Source organism: Cyanistes caeruleus, chromosome 15, assembly GCF_971803275.1.
Source record: "Cyanistes caeruleus chromosome 15, bCyaCae1.hap1.1, whole genome shotgun sequence".
Lineage (NCBI taxonomy): Eukaryota > Metazoa > Chordata > Aves > Passeriformes > Paridae > Cyanistes > Cyanistes caeruleus.
Genome location: NC_141715.1, coordinates 15,154,401 through 15,177,858, shown reverse-complemented (window position 1 = coordinate 15,177,858; position 23,458 = coordinate 15,154,401).

The following is a 23,458-nucleotide window of genomic DNA, read 5'->3' as shown; positions in this document are numbered from 1 at the left end:
CAGACTGCCTTGAGGTCTCCCCTCAGCCTCCTCTGCTCCAGGCTGAAGAACCCAAATGTCCTCAGCAGTCACCCACAACATGGAGCAGAACATGAGCTGCAGCCACATCCCCTGAACCTCACAGCCCAGCGGGCAGGGCGAAGGGGAGCCAAGGCACCATTCCCCTCTAACACCATGGCCAGCCTGTGTGGCATGGCACATTCACATTCCATGGGTTTGCTCCCTGCTAAAACAGTCGGCTTTGCAAGACAAAAATAAATGTGAATTCAAGGCTTAGAGCTGTTGTCCCCAGATAAGATGCCAGGAGAGCATCAAGGACACATAAAGAACAAAACAGCTTAATTTTCCCAGTGAATACCTGTCTTCTTATTTTTTAATTAAACAACAGCTGGGTGTAGACTTGTGAGACAGCAGAGGCATCCCAAGACAGAGGAGATTAGGTGAGCTACACGTGTGAGGATACCACAGAGAACGTGGCAGCTGAGCCTGGCAGAATCTGCTCCATCACTGAACTCTTCACTGCAACAAGCTTCTGCAAAGGCTCCCTTAGTTTTTGAGCATTTAAACCCAGAAGCAATTACACACTCTGAATCACAGCCAATACTCCTTCCTGTGAAACAGACAGGGGTCACAGGCAGGCATTTTAGGAGCAGGCTGGAGAAGCCTCTGCTGGCAGAGACCTACAAAAGAATGGTCCCATCTTCAGGCATAAGCACGGACTAGGCCACCTCTGAAAGCTCCTGCCAGCCCTCTGCAGATCTGTCATGTGTTGATAGATGTGTAGGCAAAAGTCTGAAGGTCTGTGTTTTCTTATCACACAGACTCAGGAACAGATTTCCCCACCCAGAGACCCCTCAGGGATGGAGGGAGGGGCTGTGAACCCTGCCAGAACATCTTGGCCTTGCTCCCAAGGAGCCAAGCCTGCATCCCTTGGACACATGAGTGGTTACAGAGACTGGGACCAAGGGCTCACACTGCTCAGCTCAGTAATGCCTCAGACCCCAAATCAATGATCCAGCCATCATCTCAAGTCACAGGCAGGAATCACAGAATTACAGAAGGTTTATGTCAGAAGGGACCTTAAAGAACAGCCAGTCCAGCCCCTGCCATGGGCAGGGACACCTTCCACTAGCCCAGGCTGCTCCAAGCCCTGTCCAACCTGGCTTTGGACACTTCCAGGGATCCAGGGGCAGCCCCAGCTTCTCTGGGCAGCCTGTGCCAGGGCCTGCCCACCCTCATAGAGAAGAATTTCTTCCCAATATCCCATCTAGCACTGATCTCTGGCAGTGGGAAACCATTCCTCTGGTGTTTTATCCCTCCATCCCTTGTCCAAAGTCCCTCTCCAGACCTCCTGGATCCCCTTTGGGCACTGGAAGGGGCTCTGAGCTCTCCCTGGAGCCTTCTCTTCTCCAGCTGAAGACCCCCAGCTCTCCCAGCCTGGCTGCAGGGCAGAGGGGCTCCAGCCCTTGGAGCAGCCATGCTGGGAACACAGCAGTGCTGCCAGGGAGAGCTGTGCAGGCTGCTGTGCTGTCAAACTGCCCTAGATTGGAGCGGGTAAGCTCCTTTCTGAAGGAAGATAATTGCTCTATTTTAAAACTAAGTGGTTCAAGGAGAAAAACGCAGGTAAGAGGGCCCGGTGCTCTGAGCTCTGGGTGGGGAACAGGAGTGTGCAGGGCAGAGCAGCAGCCCAGCTGTTTTGCTGGATGGTCAAAATGACACACAAACAGCACCAGTCAGGCTGTCACTGCATCCCCAGCCCAGCCAAACTGGTGCTGCTGGAGAGAGCAGAGACCAAGGTGGGAGAAGTTGGTGCCCATGCTTGGAGTACTGAGCTGCAAGGCTGAGCACCCTTAAAATCCAGAAGGGAAAAGTCCCAGGTGGAACAAAGATCCTCTGTCTCACCTGTCCCTCCTCCACCTGCAAGTTCAGGTTTTGTGGCCATAAGGGAGGTTCCCAGAACACTCTGGCTCAGCCCTGTAGGGCAGGTCTGAGAAGTGGTGTTGTGCAGGCTGGCCGTGCAGAGGGACAGCCCCCACCACGGGCACAGCTCCCATGGAAGCTGCTCCAGGGAAAATAGTTGCCGCTTTGGCAAACCGTCTCCCAGGGCAAAGACCAACAAACTGGAGCAGACAACAACAGAGCCATTAATAAGGGCAAGCCTGGCATCTCCCTGGACCCCCCCAGCACTGCCATCAGAGATTTCAACAGGCAAGCACAGAAGAGGCCTCTTCAGCAGAGTTTTGTCTTGGCTGCTTAAAATTCCATAGCTCCCCTTTCCAAGTGGGCAGGGAAGAAACAGTTTTTGTAAGTCCACAGCCCTCCCCCCTCGTCCCCATTTGCATGGAGGAAGCCCTCTGGCTTGAACCTGGCAGGCTCTGGACTGCATGGGAAGGACACCAAGAGGCCTGAAGGATGTGCCAGCTGACTCCTAGGGCCCAGCAGAGACGGGTCCCATCTGAAGCTCCCCTGGGTGGAGGTCAGACAGGTTTGCTGCTCCAGCAGCCTGTTTTGCACCAGGAAGCCTGGGAACAGCTCCCAGCTTCCCCCAGGTGGGCATCCTTGCTGACTGTCCCCTTCTCTCTGCAGGGGGGCAGAGCCATGTCACTGGCACTGCTGCTCATCCATCCACACACACAGAAAATGTGCACTTGGTGAGCAGAGCCACGGCTTGCCTTCAGGCAGCATCTCAAGACGATGATGTAAAACCCATTTTTGGGGGACCCTGTGACCTGGAAACAATGGTGGAAGCACTCAGCTGGCCCCTCATTCAGGACCTGAATATTATTTGTGCAAAATTTTGCTTTCAAGCCAAGGCTGGCTGCCCTGTCTCGTCTGAGAGCTATTTGCTGTCATGTCTGCTCAGAGTTAAGGTTACTAAGAATGCTAATGACACATTTTCTCTCACAGCCAGCCAAGGCCCCTCTTCTGCACGAGAACCCAGAAGAAGCAGAAGGATGCAATGAGTGGCTTTGCTCCCTTTAAAATAGTTTTGCAGTAGCACAGCTGTAGCTTAGCACGAGTGTCTGGGAAGGAGAAGTCCTCGGGCCTTGCCTGTGTAACCCCACCTCGTGCCTGTGCTTCCAGCTGCCAGCTCAGCTGGCCAAGCTGCAGAACCAGAACTGAGGAATCACAGGATGGTTTGGGTTGGAAAAGACCTTAAAGGTCATCTTGATCTACCCCATTCCACAGGCAGGGACACCTTCCACTATCCCAGGTTGCTCCAAGCCCTGTCCAGCTGGGCCTTGGGCACTTCCAGGGATCCAGGGGCAGCCACAGCCTCTCTGAGCATCCTGTCACCACTGTCACAGGGAAAAATATCTTCCTAATATCTAATCTAAACCCCCTCTGTCAGTTTGAAGCCATTCCCTCTTGTCCTGCCACCTCAGGCCCTTGTCCAAAGTCCCTCTCCAGCTCTCTTGCAGCCACTGCAGCAGGTACTGAAAGGCCACAACAAGATCACTCTGAAACCTTCTCTCTTCCAGGCTGAACAATCCCAGTTCTCCCAGCCTTTCCCCACAGGGGAGGTGTTTCTCTCCTGTGAGACACAAGGAGCTCTCTGCTGTCCAGCCCTGTGTGACAGCCACCCCCTTGGCTCCCTGTGGCCTGCAGCCCCTCTCCTACAGCAGCTCATCTTGTGAGCCTTGTCTTTGCCACACGCAGCCTTTGTCCCTCAGGACGGGGCTCAGAGAACTCTCCAAAGCAAACGAAGCGGGTCCATCCCCTCATTAACTCTCAGGGCCTGTCTCCCTTGATTAGATTGTGCTGACTCTGCTTGCACATCACACTTGCTGCTCTAGATGCAAGGACACTGGGGCACTTCCAGCTGGGACACAGACAAAAGGAGGAGATAGCAGAGCCTTGGTTACCACCGGAGCAATTCAGGACAAATAATTAGAGGCTTTCATGGCTAATTGGATCTGTACTGTCAATCCAGGACAGGAGATGCCTTAACCCACACTGCCTGCCTGAGATTGTTAAGCAGGCCATAAATAAACTGCAGCACTGGTCCAAAGCTCGTCAGCCTTCAGCTTGCACCCTGCGTGCTCCCTCCTGGCCCTGCTACAGCACAGCCTATCCAAAGGGGCACTGCAGCCCCTTCCACAGCCTCACTGCCATGCCAGGACACCTGGAATCCACCTGGGCTTGCTGAGAGGTCTCTGACCTGCTGACCTCAGCGTGCCATGGCCGGCCTGACCAAGAAGCTGCAGCTTTCTAGTGAAGTCAAAGGGTAAGTGAAGAAGAGGTTGGGAAGAGCCAGAGTCAGAGATCAGGGCTAGCAGGGACTGGCAGCCCAAGGTGTTTTCCAAGAAAGGCTTGTGAGCTGGCAGTACCCAGACTTAAACCTGCCTGTTTGCAGTTAGGGGACAAGGCTCCATTCCCATGTCACAGCTCTCTCTCAACCTGGGAAAGATCTCAGCCCTTTCCTTCTCTGCTCAAACCTCCCTTCCAGATCCTGGGAGTGCTGGTGCTTGACAATAGGATGTACAAACAAGAACAAACACCTTCACAGGACTGCCAGGCACCCAGACCCTCAAAGCAGGCTGGAAGCCCGACCCTTCCCCCTGAGCACCTTCAGAATCTGATGGTCTTCAAGGAGGAGCCCTGAGCTCATGCCCTGTGTGCAAGGCTGAGGGCCATGCAAGGTCCCCAGGAAACACAGCAAAGAGAAATGGCTTGTGCTGCTTGGGACCACAACCTACAGAGCCTCTGCCTCCAGCGGGGGAAAGCCGGGCACGGGACACGCAGGAAGGCAAAGTCACAAAAAGGACAGGGCCAGGCAAAAATAGAATAACCTACTTGAAAGTAGGACAACATCACTAAAGAGTAGGACATCTGGTCACCACAGCAGGAGGAGCAAATGCAGAGCAGGCAGCTTGTCCACGCACACGTCTCACCTGAGGGAGACAGCCCAAGTGCAGAGAGCGGTGTGCTCAGGCAAACAGCTGGAATGCACGGTCTCCAACCAAAGCAGAGCAGCTCTCAGTCTCTCTGAGACGATTTCTGGACTTGCTGCTGCCAGTCAGTCTACCTGTCCTGCCTGGAGCAGGATCCCACCCCCAGGAGCCTGTGGGATGTGTGCCCAAACCAACAGCTGATCACTGCTACCCTGCTTTGTTAAACACAGAGTTCTGCAAGAAATGATCACCAGAAAAAACAAAATAGAAGGAGATTCCCCATGTGCCAGACCACTGACATGCCAAAACATGTTGAATGCTCCCTGCTTCAAGGCCATCCCTCCCCTGGCTCCAGCCCACCTACCTCTGCTGGGCTCCTTGACCCCAGCGCCTTCCCCCGGCAGGCTGACAGCTCCTAGCAGAGCACAGTTCAGAAAGGACATGGTTAAGAAGTGATTAAGGTTCATCACTCAGCTTGTATTAGCATCTTCACAAGCTCCACAGCGTCAGGCTGCAGCTAAGCCAGGCAGGATGGGTCTTTTGGAAGGAAACACAATGTGAATGCTGCAGGTAGAGAGCCCATCAAAGGAGCCTGAGTGCTCCTTGCAGAGAGGGGTTAACACCACAGGGCTCCCCTGGGCCCAGTTTCCTACCCAGCCTTGGCAGGACAGGCAGTTTCCTTGGCTTAGGACCCTGTGTTGGAACGGAAACTCAGAGCATCAGGTCTCAGGACACCATTCAAAGCCCTGTTCCTTGTTCCTGCTCTCAAAGGAGGCAGTAGGAAACCATCCAGGTCCCTTTACAGAAAGCTTTAAGCCCCTCCAGAGGAAGGTCTCCCTGCCAGGTGTGGTAAACTCAGACTTGCCAAAAGCAGTCTGAGGCAGCCTTGAGGTGAGGAGTGACCCACAGCATCCCCCTCAGTTGGGGTGAGTGTTTCTGGAATAACCTGATGGCTGAGCCCACCCTGAGAACAGCCAGAGAGATCATTTTGCCAGTATCCCATGATCCCCAGATCCCTTCTAATCTGTCACCCACAATGATCTTTTGCCTGCCCTGCACTGACTTCAGGAGCTCAGCCCCTCACTCTGAGCTGGGGGAGTCTGCACACCAGCCTGGAACAAAGCTGAGAGATGAACAAAAGTTCCTCTAGTCTTTGCTAGGGCTGTTTCAGTGGTTTTTCAGAGAAGAAAAGTTTTCTGGAGTAGAAGGAGGGATGAGGCAGAGCAGCAGTGAAGCAGGAGGATGCTCTGCCTTGCCCTGTGCTAGAGCAGATGCCAAGGTCCTTCCCCAGGCAGTGTGGGACAGGGAGTGATGCTGCTGGATGAAGGCCAGGGGTGACAGAAAGCACAGGGACAGACACAGAAGAGACCACAACCTCCAGCCCAGGGCTGCCTGAGGAAGCACACACCTGTGGGGTCAGGGATGGAGCCTTTGGGCTCCCAGCGGTGAAATTCAGTTTGCCAGCAGCAGGGTGCAGGCACAGCTGGCTCTGAGCTCTGTGGGGGCACAGCCTCGCTGTTCACAGCCACTCACCACCTCCCTCACACTTAATCCAGTAACCATTTTCCTGCCACTCTGCTGCTAACTGCTGCCAGGAAGCAAGAAACAAAAGTACTCACTCTGGGACAACGATTTTTTTTATCTCAGATTGTCTCTCATCCCATGCAAACGCATTTTGACTAAGGAATCATCTCAAACCCATGGAGAACTCAATTCTGAAGACATAACCAACATTTTCCTTTAATTAAAAAAAGACATTTCAGAAGAGCAACCTCATTTATCAAACATTCTCATTCACAGCCTGCCCTCTATCTCCCCCAAAGTATATCTGCAAATGTGGGAGCTCCTCTGTGAGGAACACAGGGGGACTGATGGTGGGCTTGAGGCTGAAGACATCTCATAGCACCAGAAGGCTGCTCCTCACAGCAGGAGCTTCCCATCCCACAGACCAAGCATCCCATGCCTGCAAATCTGCCAAGACACTGCTGACTTTGCTTGCCTAGAAAGGCCTGACACCTTCCCAGGGCAATTGCTGTCCATCAGACCAAGATGTCCTGTCCTGCAAGCCAGCTTCAGTGGGGTTGTCCACATCACAACTTTCTGTTTCTGCTTCTCAGCTTTCCCTCCACACCAGGGAACTACAGCAAACACATATCTGAGCAAAGGAATGGCCATGGCAAGGATGCTGCTCCTCTGGCTCCTGCCTTACACACCCCTGGTTAAAGGGTGTTTCTGACACCCAGCTGAGCCTGTTCCCTCACACAGAAGAAAGCTGGAGACACACTGGACAAGGAAGCAGCTGGCCAGGAGCCTGAGTGCAGAAAAATCCTTGCAGCAAATTCTGTCAGGCCTCAAATCCTCCAAAAACCCCGCACCAAGCCCTTCCCTGAACAGCCTGAGAAGAATTTCAGCTTTGAGATAGCGTGAGACCACTTGAACGAGCTTAATCCCGCAGTACTCCATCCTGGAAGCTTTCAGGGAACAACAGCCACCTTCCAGCTCAGTTTCTGTCACTTCTCCCAGCACCACTCTGCTGTTCCCAGAGGTGGTCGCTCCATCCTCAGGCACTGCTGGGCTTGCAGAGATGGGCATGCAACACCCTGAGTGAGCAGCCTGTTCTGCACCCTGCTGCTGATCCAGGGGATGGCACAGCCCCAGGAGCATCCTCATCCCTCCAGCACGGGGTAACACAGCTCCAGGAGCATCCCCATCCCTCCAGCACGGGGTAACAGCCCCAGGAGCATCCCCATCCCTCCAGCACAGGGGTAACACAGCCCCAGGAGCATCCCCATCCCTCCAGCACAGGGGTAACACAGCTCCAGGAGCATCCCCATCCCTCCAGCACGGGGATAACACAGCCCCAGGAGCATCCCCATCCCTCCAGCACGGGGATAACACAGCCCCAGGAGCATCCCCATCCCTCCAGCACGGGGATAACACAGCCCCAGGAGCATCCCCATCCCTCCAGCACGGGGATAACACAGCCCCAGGAGCATCCCCATCCCTCCAGCACGGGGTAACAGCTCCAGGAGCATCCCCATCCCTCCAGCACAGGGGTAACACAGCTCCAGGAGCATCCCCATCCCTCCAGCACGGGGATAACACAGCCCCAGGAGCATCCCCATCCCTCCAGCACGGGGTAACAGCTCCAGGAGCATCCCCATCCCTCCAGCACGGGGTAACACAGCCCCAGGAGCATCCCCATTCCTCCAGCACGGGGTAACAGCCCCGGGAGCACCCTAGTACGAGGACAGCACAGCCCCGGGAGCAAGAGCAACCCCTTCTCTCCATCACGGGGGATAACACAGCCCGAGGGCACCTCTAGCTCCCCTGGCACAGAGAGTGGCACAGCGGATAACACGGGGGGCACCCAAAACCCTCCAGCACGTGGGGGACACAATCCTGGGAACACCTCCATCCCTCCGACACCGGGATAACAGCCCGGAAACACCCCTCCAGCACAGGGATAACACAATCCAGGGACACCCCCATCCCTTGAACACAGGGATAACACAATCCAGGGACACCCCCATCCCTTGAACACAGGGATAACACAGTCCAGGGACACCCCCATCCCTTGAACACAGGGATAACACAGTCCAGGGACACCCCCATCCCTTGAACACAGGGATAACACAGTCCAGGGACACCCCCATCCCTTGAACACAGGGATAACACAGTCCAGGGACACCCCCATCCCTCCAACACAGGGATAACACAGTCCAGGGACACCCCCATCCCTCCGGTAGAGGGATAACACAATCCAGGACACCCCCATCCCTCCGGCAGAGGGATAACACAATCCAGGACACCCCCATCCCTCCAGCAGAGGGATAACACTATCCTGAGGCACCCCTATGCCTCCGGCATGAGGAACAACACAGCCCGAGTATCTCCCCGACCTCTCCTTCCCCGGTGTGCCATAATCCCGTCAGCACCTCCATCCCTCCGACACGGAGGCCGGGAGCTGAACCGTCTCCCCCGGGGACTGAGACGCTTCTCCCGACGGGAGGGATCCGCTCACTCACCCCGTACCTCCGTGCCGTGCCCGCCGGGACGCGGGGCCCGAGAGCGGCCATGGGGGAGCGGCTGCGGAGAATCCCCCGGGAGCGGAGCCGGGAGCGGAGCCGGGAGCGGAGCCGGGAGCGGAGCCGGGAGCGGAGCCGGGAGCGGAGCCGGGAGAAAGCACCGGGAGCTCCCTGGGAGCAGCACCAGGAGCGCCCCAGGAACGGCACCGAGAGCGGCCCCGGGAGAAGGCACCGGGAGAAGGCACCGGGAGCGCCCTGGGATCGGCACCGGGAGCGGCCCCGGGATAAAGCACCGAGATAAAGCACTGGGATCGGCTCCGGGAGCGGCACCGGGATCGGCCCCTGGATCGGCCCCGGGATAAAGCACCGGGATCGGCTCCGGGATCGGCCCCGGGATAAAGCACCGAGATAAAGCACCGGGATCGGCCCCTGGATCGGCTCCGGGATAAAGCACCGGGATCGGCCCCTGGATCGGCTCCGGGATAAAGCACCGGGATAAAGCACCGGGATCGGCCCCGGGATCGGCCCCGGGATAAAGCACCGGGATCGGCTCCGGGATCGGCTCCGGGAGCGGCCCGGGCCGGCCGCGCCTGCAGTGCCCGCAGCGGCCGCGCGGGGGCGGCAGAGGGCACGGCCGGGCCCGTGCTGCCCCCTGGCGGCCGCACAGGGCGTGGATGCTCCGGCAGCCTCGCGGAGCTTTTGGGGCGGTCTGAGCAGCTGGCGGGGCCTGGGCAGCGCTGCAGGAGCTGCGGTAGGAGACAGGAAGGGCGGTGGGAGCTTTGCAGGCCGCTGGTGCGAGGAGGGGCTGTGGGAAGCTCTGTGATGGGCCGGAGAGAAGGGCTGGGGTACCAGGCTGAGGTGACCCATGACAGTGCTCAACTCCTGCACCTCAGCCACTCCCCAGGGCCAGAGGAGGAGGAGGTGCCTGCAGGGGAGCTGCGTTCCCTCCAGGCAGCAGCTCCCTCTGCCCTGTGCACGAAGCCTCCATGGACCGATGGACCAGACGTGTGCTCAGCATCTTCCCCCGCGTTGCTAAGAGACGGGATCCCACGGGATGCTGCCGGTGCTGAGCCCGGCACATCGGCAGGAGATCCCCTGGCCGAGGGGAGGACGATGTGGGAGATGGCACAAAAGGCTGCAACAAGGCACCGTGGGAGAGAAAGCCCCACACTTGTCAGGGAAACCTCTGCAGTGGGGACAAAAGGGTCAAGGCCAGGAGGAGGAAGAGCTCAGCATCAGCAGGATGAGGATAATCTGGAGAGAGGTCTCTGGAGGGTTTCAGGTCAGGGACATCACTCTGAAGTGAGGTTTTTCTGTTAGCAGCCCTTTCCCCTTCCTGGGGCCATGGAAACTCTTCAGCAGCAGCTGAGATGTGCAAGAAGGGAGGCTGAGGGGGCACCTGGCAGAGGGGAGGGCAGGGGGACACTGAGGGCAAGGATGAGTGCACTGGGAGCTGGGCTTCTCGGGGCTGCCCTGCCTGGGGCATTCACACTGCTTGAGGAATCCTTGGTCCCTTTTGTCTCCTCTCTTTTGATGTGGCAAGGAATTCATGAGGGGTCTGAAAGCCAGGGAGAAAAACAGTCAGGGTTGATATAGGAGACAGATTTAAGGGTATTTCCCCAGTGCAAGTGAGGTGGAAAACTGTCCCAGAGCCTGGGCTGGGGCAGTGGGGTGTTCCTGTCTGACACATGCAGTACTGCCCCTCAGTACCACAACAGGCATTTCTCCACCTCTGTGCAACTCCTTTTAATGTTTTTCACAGGAACTCACACAAGCTAAAACCTCTCTTTGCTTTGTAGGTGGCCACCCTTCCTGTCATGCAATTTAAGATTTTACAAACATCGCCTGTTGTGATGCTGGCAGCATGGAGGAGACCCCAGGAGAGAGCAGAAGGAAGCACATAACAGGAGAGACCGACCATGCTGCTCTGAATCCTTTGGCATTCCCTGGCTGAGAACCCCATGCAAGTGCAAACATCAAGTTTAAAGTCCTGGGCTCCCCTCTCAAAGCAAATTAGGGGATGGCTGCTCCAAGCAGGCAGCTCTCCCAGGCCTTTACATCCCCACTGGGTTCCCCAAGCAGTCCTTGGTGATGCTGCTGGTGGGGGGCAGGGGGTGCCACAGTCAGAGCTGATTTCAGCCTGGAGCTGGGCAGGACTGTGGTGGTGGCTGGTGGAGGGATGGAGCCCTGTCTGTCACCAAAACACAGGAGCCCTTCCTTAGTTTGTTGAACCTTCACCCCAAATTTTGGTATTTTTGGTATTATAGGTAATTTAAAGCCATGGACTCCTCTGGTGTCCTGCTAGATGACAAAACCTTGTTTTGTTTGTAATTCTCCCCCAGCTCGTTACCCTTCTGTGCCCCCACCCACACCAGGATGTTTTCCTTTCCCTGGGAGCCCCTGTCCCTGTTGCCCTGGGAAGTGTTCAGCATTTTGCATTGCAGAGCTGCTGGAAACACAGAGTCTTTGTCCAGAGATCACCTTGAATTGAGGCCCAGCTGGGTTAACACTTATATTCCAAAGTTGCTTCCAATCAGGGGGATCATCTGAGAGACAAGAGGCTCCTGCTGGCAAAGTGAAGCTGCTAGACCAGTACAGGAGCAGCTCCTGTTTCCCCTGGTTTGATGGGAAGCTGTAAAACCTTCCAGCTCACTGCCTTCAGCCACAAAGTGCCCGAGAGTGGGACTTTCTGGGCTGGACACTCAGGCAAGGGGACCTGGCTTTCCCTGGATCCAAACCCAGGTTCCCCAGGAGTTGTGCTAGAGGCTGGAAGGTGCTGTTTGAAGACAATTCTTCTCTTGAGAGCACTGCTGTAAATTCCAGTGTGGGAAGGTGTCAGCCTGTCCCTGGGGTGAGCAGACTGTGCCACCCTCTGGGCACAGCCCTGGCTCTGCTCCAGGCTGCCCAGCTCTGCCTCATGTTCTCAGTGCCACCCTCCCCACAGCTCTCACCCTCTGCTTTCTTGGAGGATGGGATCCAGAGGGGAATGGCAGGTGTTGGTGGGGAAGGCACAGCCCAAACAAAATCCCCGGATCACAGGCAGCCCCAGCAGCATCCTGCATGCTCCATTCCTGCTGGGACTGGACACTAACACATCCAAAGTGCTGAGGGTCTGGCTGTCTCTGGATAAGCACCCCTGAACACCAGCCAGAGGACCAAAGAGATCCTGGCTGGGCAGGTGGGATGCTCCATCCCCCAAACTGTGCCGCACAACAACAACTCCCTGCTGTCCCCATCTCCCCCAGCCTCGCCTAGAGGAACTGGACATCCCCTTTCTGCCCATTTGGAAAAGGGTGCTTCAAATCTCCCCAGAAAGTGGCTTTCTTCTTCCCAGAAACACACTCTGAACTGCACTTTGAGGACTCCCAGTCCCTGCCAGAGACATCCCTGTTCTCGGGCTGCCTCCCTCCCTGCCGTGACTCTCAGTACATGGCAAGCGGGGCCATTTGCCAATGTTTGTGTCTCGACAAACAGTCTGTCAGCATTTTGGTGTGTGGCTTCAGCTAGGATCAGCTCTGCCTTCTCTCCCCATTAAATGGCAGAGCTGTGTGCAAACACCCTGGCATCAAACCATCTGGGGCACGCTCGGGGCCAACTGCAGAGCTCCCGGTGCCATGTGTCACGCACCCCCTGGCACCACGGCCAAGGACGGCTGTGGCATCGGCATTCCCACATTCCAGTGCCACAGCTGGCACGGGGAGCCACCCCTGTCCTGCCCACAGGGCTCTCCTCTCCCAGCAGGACTGCCTGCCTTTGCTCCAGCCTGGCTCACAGGGCACCTGGCAGGAGCAGCAGAGAGCAGCCCTGAATGAAACAGGCTGTGGGGGAGCAGAGAGATGAGAGTCACAGAACCAGGGAATATCCTGAGCTGGAAGGGACCCACAAGGATCACCAAGTTCACCTCCTGGCCCTGCACAAGGATTGTTGAGTGCAGCTCTTGGTCCTGCACAGGACAGCCCCAAGCTATTGGTGGAAACAACTTCTCATTGCTGATAGCACATGAATCCCCCACTCCCATGAAAAACTTCCCTGGCCTTCACTCCTGGAGCTGCTGAGCATTCCCCTCCCTCCCTGGCTCCCTGGGAAGCTGTGGCCTGGGGATGAGAGCAGGACAGACTGCTAAGGCAGCACCCTGCTATGGCCCAGCTGTGCTTGCACTGATGCTGTTTGAGTCCTGGGGTAAGACCATGGATACATGGGACAGATTCTGTCCAGGCTGAAAGGCTCTGGAATTGGTTTCTGGCCCAGAAAGCTGCGATTCAGGTGCCTCCACCTTCAGCCTGACCTCTGCTCTGTCCTCCAGCCTCAACAGCCTGCACCAAGAGCAATTTTGGTTTCTGCCCAGGGTCACGTCCTGCCTTGGTGTAGCTGTTGCAGGTGAAGAACAAACTGACAGAGGAGATGTGTGAGACATGGTACCTCCTGCCTGTCATTGCTGGGGGAGACACCAGTGCCCTGCAGCAGCCAGGGCTCTTCTGAGCTAGCCTGGTGTTCCCCCGAGCTGTGCTTGCTCCCAGGAAGCTGCTGGCATGGTCCCCTGCCTTTCCTCATGCATTAGCTCCTCACTGCTGATCTGTGCAGACCTCACATGGTACCTTGGAGAAGACTTCCACATTCCTGCTGGACACTGGGGAGATGTGGGCTCCCCCAGGCCCAGGGTTCCCTTCAGCACTGCAGAGTGAAGGCCTCATCCCTCTCAAAATCAGGATTCCAGTTAAGGCCAGTGGTAGAGGTGGTGATTTATTTTCCATATCTGATCCTCCTCTTGCTTGGAGAAGGCTGACTCTGGGTCACCACGGAGTGGAGCAACTCAAAGCTGCAAGGGCAGGTGACACTCAAAGTGTCACTGGTGGAAGAAGGCACCCACCCCTTTGCTGGACAGTCCACAGGCTCAGGGTTTGTGCTGTGGGGCACAATCCCAATTTGATGTTTCATTTTGGTGGCATTGCTGGTGATGTGTTCACTTACAAGTGCTATTTCCTTCCAAAATAACACACTGGTGTTTCCTGAGGCTACAAGGACAGAGCAATCAGCATCCCCACCAAGAGAGGCCATCAAGAGCTGCAGAGGATGAACACATAACTGATCTAAGATCAGGTTACAGCAATTATTTCCCAATTCTGCCACTGACAGAAATGTGTGTCTCACCTATGATTGTCATTAAGCTCCACCAAAAAAACACCCCACCAACAAAGCAAGATTGCAAACTGAGCCAGAGCAAACACAAAGCACCCATGGCCCCTGCCCCATCACAGGATCCTGATCCCCTTGCCATGCCTCCCCCAGCCTGAGCAGAGACTGCTGAGCTGGGAAGTGCTCCCAGCACTGGGAAGGGGCTCCAAAGGCAGCTTCTCCCAAAATAGCACAGCCTGCCTCTTTCATCTGCTGCTCTTCAGGAGACCAAAACCATCCATAAGCACCTGGGGATGGCCAGGAGCAGCAGCCAGCCACCAGATCGTGCCCAGCACATGCTGGCTCCTCGCTGTGGGTGCACAGAGGCCAGGTGTGGGGCTGGGATGTGCAGGGCAGGAGCTGCCTGGGACACCCAGGTGTCCCCTTGTGGTACTGCCTGTCTGGGAATGGGCTGAATTGGGTCTCAGCAATGTGTGGGGCTGCTTGTTCCTGCCCAAATGTTCATTGACATGAGTTTGGGCACAGCCATGCTCAGGGGGGAATCATCACAGGGTTGGGATGCGCTCCTGGGGGAGATGCAGGCAGTCAGGCTTTTTCTACCCCTGCACACAGAAGGAGGGGCAGGAATAGGGTCTAGAAGTGGGGGGGTTAGGGAGAGCAGAGGAGCTGGAAGAGGATAAATCAGTTTGGGATTAGAAGGTGGCACTGGCAACCTGCCATGTGACAGCCAGGCTCGCACAGCCAGGAGCCCAGCTGTCAGCCTGGTGGCAGCAATTAAATGAGGTATCGATTGAGGAATTGTTGTCTGCAGGGTTTAAAGATAAGATCGATGGAGACCAAAAGGTTTAGGCTCCGTTTACTAATTAGTCAGGCACGCTTGGGAGAGAAGCCTTTGGAGACAAGGGCTGAGCCGTGTAAAGGCAGCAGTGCCGTGCTGGGTGTCCCCTCCCTGGCACCGCGTCCTCAGCGCTCCCGGTTCCCCTCTGCCCGGGGTTTAAATCAGCTGCGAGGTGGGGCAGGGGCTCAGGATTCTGGGGAGCTGCCCGGGCAGGGATGCGGGGGAGAGGGGCCGTGCGGTGCCCGGTGCTGGGGAGGGGAAAAGCGAGAGGGGAGCACCGCCAAGTGTCCGGGGTGAATTGATCCCTTGCTTAGGCTCTGGCATTAGCCGCAGCCTGAACACATTTCTCTGCCTCCTGCTCCTTGTGCGGCAAGCCCGGGGACAGAAAGGAGACAAATGTGGCGCAGATTTGTGGGTCCTGTGCAGATTCCGCCCGTGCTCCACAGAGCCGAGCTGGGCAGAGCAAGGCGATGCCTTTGTGCCCTCTGTGCTTTGTTCCCCGCCTTCCAGACCATGCCCAGGACACGGTCAGATGGGGACAGGCAGGAAGTGGCCTCTCCTGGATGTGGTTTGGGTGGCCTTTGAGACCGTCTCCTTGCTCCTTCATGTGGGAGAGGGGTTCTGCGGCTCCCAGCAGAGCTGTCTTTGAAGGGAGCCGGGCTGGCCCTGGGCTCGGGGCTCGGGGTCAGCTGCGCCCTGGGAGGAGGGGTCCGAGCGGCTCCCCCTTCCTGGGACTGCCGGAGAATTCCTCCTTTCATCTCAGTTTACCAGGAAAATTCCAGGCCGGCAAACAGAGGAGGCTCAGGAGCTGTCCCGACGTGTCCTGTGAACCGCAGCCGCGGGTCGCACCGACAGCCGTGACCATCCCCGGGGGAAGAGCATCCTCGGGGGCTGCATTCCCTGCACGGCTCCTGCCGGGCCCCAGCGGAGCCCAGAGCAGCAGAACCGGCCCGGGACTGCCGCAATCCTCCAGCAGGGACTGCCGCAAGCCCAGCCGTGAAGCAGCGGTGGAGGCAGCCGGAGCCCCGGGCTGGCGGGGATGAAAGGCGTGGAAGGATGGAAGAGAAAACAGAGATCAAGGACACTGTGACGCCATGTGGCTGGTGCAGGGTGTCTCGTGCTTTCACAGCAGATTTATAGCTTTGTCTTGAGGGTCTGGAGCCAGGCTCCACTTGTTTCACATTTAGTTTCCTTTGCTCTTTCTTTTTCTCTGGCCTGTAAAGCTGCGTGTCCCACGCTGGAGCAGCCCCATGTCCTTGTGCTCTGCACACAGAGTGGGTGCCTGGGACACACAGTGTGTCTCTGCCAGGGCCAGGCAGAACCAAACACGAGCATTGTTTTCCTGCTCTTCTCACACAGCTCTGTGCCACTGCAGTGTCCAGAAATCGAATTGAACAATCCTTCTCTATGGGAGACACGAGCCAGGCAGCTGGCCCAAGGCTGCCAAAGCTGTGATGTTCTTCCAGGGTGGATTTTCCTTTCTCTATTCTCCCCCAGCACTGGGGCTCACCACCCTGCCCATGGCCACCTGTCCAGCTAAAAGCAAACAGGACCTTCTGTGATTTCTGTGGGTTTTAAGGCCAGCAAATGTCCTTTAGACTCTTTGCTCCAAAAGCCTTTTCAGCCCATGCCACCTTCCCCACATGGCTGTGATGGATGAGAAACACTTGAGACTGACACAGTTCAGACAGCACATCCAGGGTCCTGGATGTGATCAGATGGTGGATGGAGATCAGAGCACTGTTTTCTTTTTCCTGGAGAGGTTGCAGGAACCACCCAAGCTGACCCACTCTTCTCCCTGGTTTCCTGCTTTCCAGCATCTGCCTCTGCCAGGAGAAAGGTTGGTGGGTTGCTGATGATGGGTACCCCAGTGCCACCCTGGCCTCCAAAGCACTTCTGGGAGACCCTTAGCTATTTTCCAGGCCTGGTGCTGTGATAAAACACTTGCAGAGTTCCCCGGGGGAGACGCAGATAAGGACAGACCCATCTGCAGAGGGATAGAAAAAGCTCCAGAACTCAGGCTGGGTCTGCCAGCAGATGCAACAAGTCTCCTGCACAACTGGTCATTTCTCATTTCCAGGCTGCCAGAGCATGCAGGAGGCACTGCTGCCTCCACAGGTCACCATGACAGAGGGGACAGCAAAGCTATTCCCACCTCTCCTGTGTTTTCCTTGTGTCGTCAGCTGCGATCCAGCAGCAGAGAGAACAAAGAGCAGCCTTTGGGAAAGCTGTGGCAGCTCCCCTCTGGGGCTGCTGTGAAGCAATGGGGAGCAGGAGCAGGGCTGAACCACAGCCTTTCCAAGAGAATCCGTGGAAGCACAGCACCTCTCTGGGCCTCCCCGTACCCTCAGTGTGGCTATTTCTCTTTAGCACAGACACACACGTCTGCAAACAGCCCCTGCAGCAGGCAGGAGGTTTCTTGGCTGTGCACAGGAAATCTCCATCTTCTCAGCTCAAGGGAGGCCTCAGCCATGTCCATAAAAACCTAAAGGGAGGGTGCAGAGAAGATGGGGCCAGGCTCCTCTCACTGGTGCCCAGTGACAGAACAAGAGGTGATGGACACAAATGGAGACACAGGAAGATCCCTCTGAAGACCAGGAAACATTTTTCCCTTTGAGGGTGACCAAGCACCAGCACAGGGAGTTGTTGAGTCTCCATCCTCAGAGGTATTTAAAGGACATGGAACTGGGCAGCTGGCTCCGGGTGGTCCTGCTTGGGCAGGGGGCAGGGCCAGGTGATAATCAGAGTTCCCTGCCAACCTCAGCCAGTCTGTGATGCTGAGATCTTGCTGGAGGCAATTTTCCCTTGTGCTTCTCTCCAAGTCAAAGCGCCTTAGATTCTTTTGTCTCTTTCCTACTAATTTGCCCGGGCTAATGGCTGTGACAAGTGCCAGAGTGACCCGTGTGGGGCCAGGTGGGTGTGGATGGCTCTCCCAGGCAATGGAAGATGTTTGCCTGCTCAGCCCTGGGAAAGCAGCAGACTCTGTATGGGCCAGAGCCACCACATGCAGGAAACTTCACTGAGTCCTTCTGTGCAGGACTCAGTCCTGTGCTGTGAAGGACAGGCAGGCTGGGAACTCCCACACAACCTGGCTTTGGCCCTTCCAACACTGGGATTGACGTGGACTCAGCCAAGGACATATCAGAGATGGACTCTGCACAGAGAGCAGGGCTGCCCCTGGGAGCACAGCCCACGCCAGGCTGTTCCTGCTGCCCAGGTTTCCTCCCACCCAGACTTCCCTTCCTCAGATCCAGGTCACTGCCTCTTGCCCTCCCATCATCAGAGATGGTGAATAATTCACTCCACTGCTGTCATTACCTTGAAGGTATTTATAGTGCACGATCGGTGCCCATAGAGAATTCCCTCTCCCCAGCTCCATAAATTGCGTTGTCTCGCTCTCTCCTCCCCACTGCCTGTGCTAATTGCTGCCTTGTGTTTGCTGACCTCCTGCATTTTGTTTGGTTTCTTGCATCCTTGGACCATGGGGGCAAAGGCTCTCTCCATTTCTCCCCAGGCTCTCCAGTGGGGCCCCAATGCTGTGGGCAAACCGATCCTGGAGGTTTTGGGCACGGTGTTGTGGGAGGGCAGGCTCATCCCTGCCTGCTGGCCATTCCATCTGATCCCACTCGTGGGCACATCCCACGGGGAGGAGAGGCTCAGCCAAGGTGCTGGGATGGGTTTTTTGCAAAGCAAGGGCAGCTGGAGCGTTTGGGGAGCTCCTGCTGTTCATGCAATGCCTGGATGGGTCATTGCTAACTCCAGCTCTGCCTCTTTGGGTTTTGGGGTCAGGAAGGACCTAAGGTGATGTATGGCTTAGTGTCCAAGGCCAGGCTGGATGGGGTTCTGAGCAGCCTGGTCTAGTGGGTGGTATCCCTGCCCCATGGCAGGGGGTTGGAGAGAGATGATCTCCAAGGTCCCTTGGAACCCAAACCATCCTACAGTTGTATGAGGGCAGATTTCTCCCTGCAGTTTTTGGGTTGGGCCATGCTTTAGAGCTCTCTCCTCCATGAGGAACCATCCATCTCTCATGCCCATGGCAGGCCAAGTGTCACTCAGAGTGTCCCAAACCCTCAGGGTCTGCCACCAGAGTTGCTCCAGAGGAATGTGTGGTTTTGAGCTGTCCCCCACGGCTCAGGACTGCACAGCACTGCAAAGTGGGCACAGGAAGCTCATTCTCAGTGATGCCTCACTGGCCTGGAGATGAGCACAGAATCACAGGCATCATTAAAGCTGGAATAGCCTTCTAATATCATCGGGACCAACCTCTAACCCAGCACTTTAGGTCCACCCCTAAACTCTGTCCCTAAGCACTGCAAAGCAAGCTCTGGTGCTGGCTGGTCAGTGCTGGACAGCCCAAGGGGCATTCTGTGGCAAGCAGCAAGAGCTAAAGGCAGCAGGCACGTAGCAGCACTGTGCCTGTTTTCCTCAGGGATGCGGTTAGTTCTCGGCAGTTGGATTAAATCTTTATTTCTGTATCCTTGGCTCTCAGCGCCGCCAGTCTCTTGTGGCAGGGAGTCCCATGGATTAGACTTTCGGGAAGCAGCCTGCTCCTCCCCAGCTCAATGTTAATGTGGTTACTTCCAGAGTTGCTCAAGGTCGTTGTGTCCCTCCCATCTGAGGGAGGATCGTGAGCTGAGCTGTGCCAAGTCTGGCAGGATCCAGAGCTGGCCTCAGCTGGGCTTACAGCTGCCGCTCTGCACAGTGCAGGGGCAGCAGTGGGGCCCCAAGGGAGGGCACCAGCAACCCCAGTGCTGGTGAAACTGGAGAAGATCTCTCACACAGGGTGGGCTTTGGTGCCGCACTGCCCAAGGGACAAAGCGCAGAGGGGAGGACAGGGCTGCCCGTGCTGAGCTTCACCCCCCTGTGCCCGCACCAGCGGGATGGGCATCCCGGGACACCCATCTGGGGCATCTCCTGGCACTCCTGGGCATCTCCTGGCCACTGGGCACCGCTTCAGCTCCTTCTCAGAGCTGTCCCCACCGACCAGCCACTGTCCCCCCGCAGGGACTGGGGGGCATCGGCAGCTCCTGCAGCTCCCCCGGGCCCAGAGCAGGCGATGCCCGGCTCTGCTGCGCTCTGCTCGGGGAGGCACAGCGAGCTGGCAGGCGGCACTGCTGTGTAGATGCTAAGCTAGGCCAGCATATGGTGCTGTAGGTCCGTGGTATAGTTTGTGAGACAGCACAGTGACCTGGGCTCCGGGAATTGCTTCAAGTCAGCCCAGCAGCGCTGGGGAAGCTTGTGGAGGCCGTCTTCTATTTTGCTTATTTTTTGGGGGAGGGCAGGTGTTTAAATCCTAAAAGGTCCTGGCTCCAAATTTTAGAAAGCAGAGGATTAAATGTGGCTGGTGTGTTTCTGAAGTGATGCTGATGCACTCGGGACCCCATCCTGGCTACTGGCCCTGGGCTCCATGGGGCTGGCAGTGAGGAGCCGGCACAGCCTGAACGGTGGGAGATGTCTGTGGGCACAGGCCAGTGGGAGAGGAGATGGCTGCAGTGAGAAATCTCACTTCCCAAGAGCTGCTGTGCAGCATTTCCTGGCTGATTCCAGTTTTAGAGGATTCCTTCCCAAGGAGAACAAGGAGGAGTCCCATTTTCCCAGGGACAGCATGCACTGTTTGCCTCATCCCACGAGTCTTCGGAAAAAGAGTTTTGCTGAGCAGTTTTCAGTCAGTCACGTGCAGAGGACCACTGTACCCCACTGCCATGGGCACACCCCACTGCCTGCCCCCACTTCAGGCACAGGCAAATTCTCACACCACTGCCATTTATATTCTTATCTGACAGGTGCAGATTTTTACAAAACTCTCACCCGACGCCAGCAGTGTCCCCTCTGCTTTCACGGGTGCCCAAGGACGCAGCGTTGTGCTGCCTGGAGCACACCCTAGGGATGCAGTGGCTCCAAGGTGGCTGGGTAAAAGTACCAGCTGCTGGAGGCAGTCATGGGACCCGGCTCCACACCCCCAGCTCCATGGCCAGCTGGCAGGGGATGCCAAGAAGTGGAGCCCCTTGGCCACACTGGGCCTTGCACTCGCTCTGGCACCACCTGTGAGCTTCCCTGGGCCGGGGGCTGCTGGTGCCTGCCAGAGCCACCCTGACAGTGCCAGGTGAGCATCACACCCTGGGCACAGACACCACGCCAGCCCCAGGCCAAGGCAATGCATCAGCACAGCACAAGGCCACCCAAAACAGCCCTCCCTCCCTCCCTTCCTTCCTCCCTCCTTCCTCCCTCCCACGGTCCGCTGGCTCCCCAGCTCCCAGCCCTTCCTCCCAGCGTCCGAGGGGCACTGATGTGACATTAACCCTGTGCTCTCCCCAGCCTCCCTGCTATTACAGCCCTCCCAGGGGGAAGAGTGGATGGCTGTTGTGTGGGGGTCAGCATCTTCCATTCAGGGTTCACCCTGGGTGCTGGGTCACCTCTAGAGCCCCTCTGCTCTCTGCTATCCCCTCCAGCAGCCTTCTCCTTGATGCTCTGGTCCCTGGGCTGGGACCAGTGTTCCCCCTTTGGCTGGCAGCAGTGGGAAAAGCTGCTCCCTGCACCTCGGGAGGAGGGTGCACCCTGTCAGCTCTGCTCTTTTGGGTGCCCTGCTGCACACAGGGATTCAAGGCTGTGGCTGGAGGCTTCAGCATTTCCACATTTAATGTTGTCCTTTGTGTTTCTCAGGCAGGAAGAGCCGTGTGTACAAATAATTAAAGGGAAGAATCGGAGTGATTAGGGCAGATGATTATTGTCAAATTATGATTTATCTCAGAGGGAAATTAGTATCTCCCCCTCCCCCAAAGGGCTCAGCCTAGCACAGTGAATGGGCACTGGTTTTTTGATTAATAGATGCCTTTAGAAGGTCACCTACATCCATTGCAGATTAACTCAGTGGGAAAAGTTCTTTCAGTAATTCAAGCTGTTGTTCTCACAAGCTGTCAGCTCGCTGCGAATCGGGAAGGTCCATCCGTTACAGGGCTGCTGGGTTGGAGGGGATCTTTCTTTCCTCCGGACACATAGGCGTGATATATGGTGCACAGAGACATGGATGACCGAGAAAACGAGCTGTGGAAAGAAAACAAAAACAGCAGTAAAGGGAAGCGAGGGAGCTCAGAGAGCTGGCCCAGGCAGCCTGGGACTGGGGCTGGAGGGGCAGGGCTGGTGCTGGGGTGCCGGTCCCAGAGCTGCTCTGCTCGGTGTGGTGAAGGGCTGTGCCCCCCGTGAGCTCCTCCTGCTGTGGAGACAGTAACTCATCTCATGTTGGTTCCATCCAAGCCTGTGTTTAGACATGTTCATGGAGGTGTTGGGAAGGCTGGAGCCAGTATCCCATGGGACCTGACACTCTCCTGTGCACTTCTGGGGAAGATCCCACAGTGTCAAAGCGTGCCTCTTCCACACCTCTGCCAGCTGGCTGAGGAGGAATGACCCCACCAGGGTCTAGCAGCAGCTCAGGAATCTTCTTGGGGAAGGCAGGAGCTGGTGATGGCAAAGTGGAAACATGGCCAGCAGGGCTGGGGTGAGGAGGAGTTGGGACTTACACCACTTTTGGAAGCTGTTGGTTCAGCACCCATCCACAAACCTACGAGCAGGGCCAGAGAGGCTCGTACTGGTCCAAGCTGTCCTCCCTTTGCACCTTCTCTAGATTTCTGTTATAATTCCTCTGAGCTCCATATCCCCTGTGTGTAACCAAGTCTACAGAAGGGACTTTTTCCCTCCTCATGTGTCCATCCCTGCACAGAGACACTCAGGAGACATCACTGAGGTGACATCTGACTCGGTGACTTTGTGCCATTAGGTTCTGAACACCGACCAAGGCCCAGCGTCTCCCGTTGTGCTGGGAATGATGTGATGATGCTGTTTACAGGTACCTGCTTTTAACTTGTGAGCATTTAAGACAAAAAGAGAGACGGGAGAATCCTGCAGGTGTCCTGAATTTTAAGGTGGAATCTCATAGATGAAGATGATTCTGTTCCTTGATAAATAACCAAGATGATTGTATTTAGATTTCACAAATGAATGATATTTCAGCACAGTCATCAAAAAATACCCACTAACAAACGTTTCCTTTGCATCCATCTAGCCTTCATCATAAATCTATGTGCCAGGCATTAATAATATTTTCAGCAACAGATTGATTGACGATAACATAGCTTGGTTTTCTCTAAACACTAAGGGGTTCTCAACTGATTTATCACTTACTGAAGTCTGCACATATTTATATATGGACCCCTCCTTTACCCAAGCTTTCTTCAGCAGATCCATCATGATGGTGTCGATGGCTACTGTAGATCTGGACATCTTGCTGCCAAATCTATAGCAGAAGCTTTGCTGGCCCGGTACAGGGTCGGTGTGGTTTTGATAAATGACTTTTAAGGCCAGAAGAAACAATTAGATCATTTGGAGTGGCATGGTCCAGAGGCTCCACTCACCCCTGCACAATGGCCAGTAATCTGAAGAGAGCCAAGGCTTCCCTTCCAGAAAAGCCTTGTTTTTGGGCATCAAGAGATGGCTGGTTAGGCTGGTTTTAATGCAAGGCTTTGGATGTTTGGAAGGTTTGGGGGCGTAGATGAGAATCTTGCTTTGATATA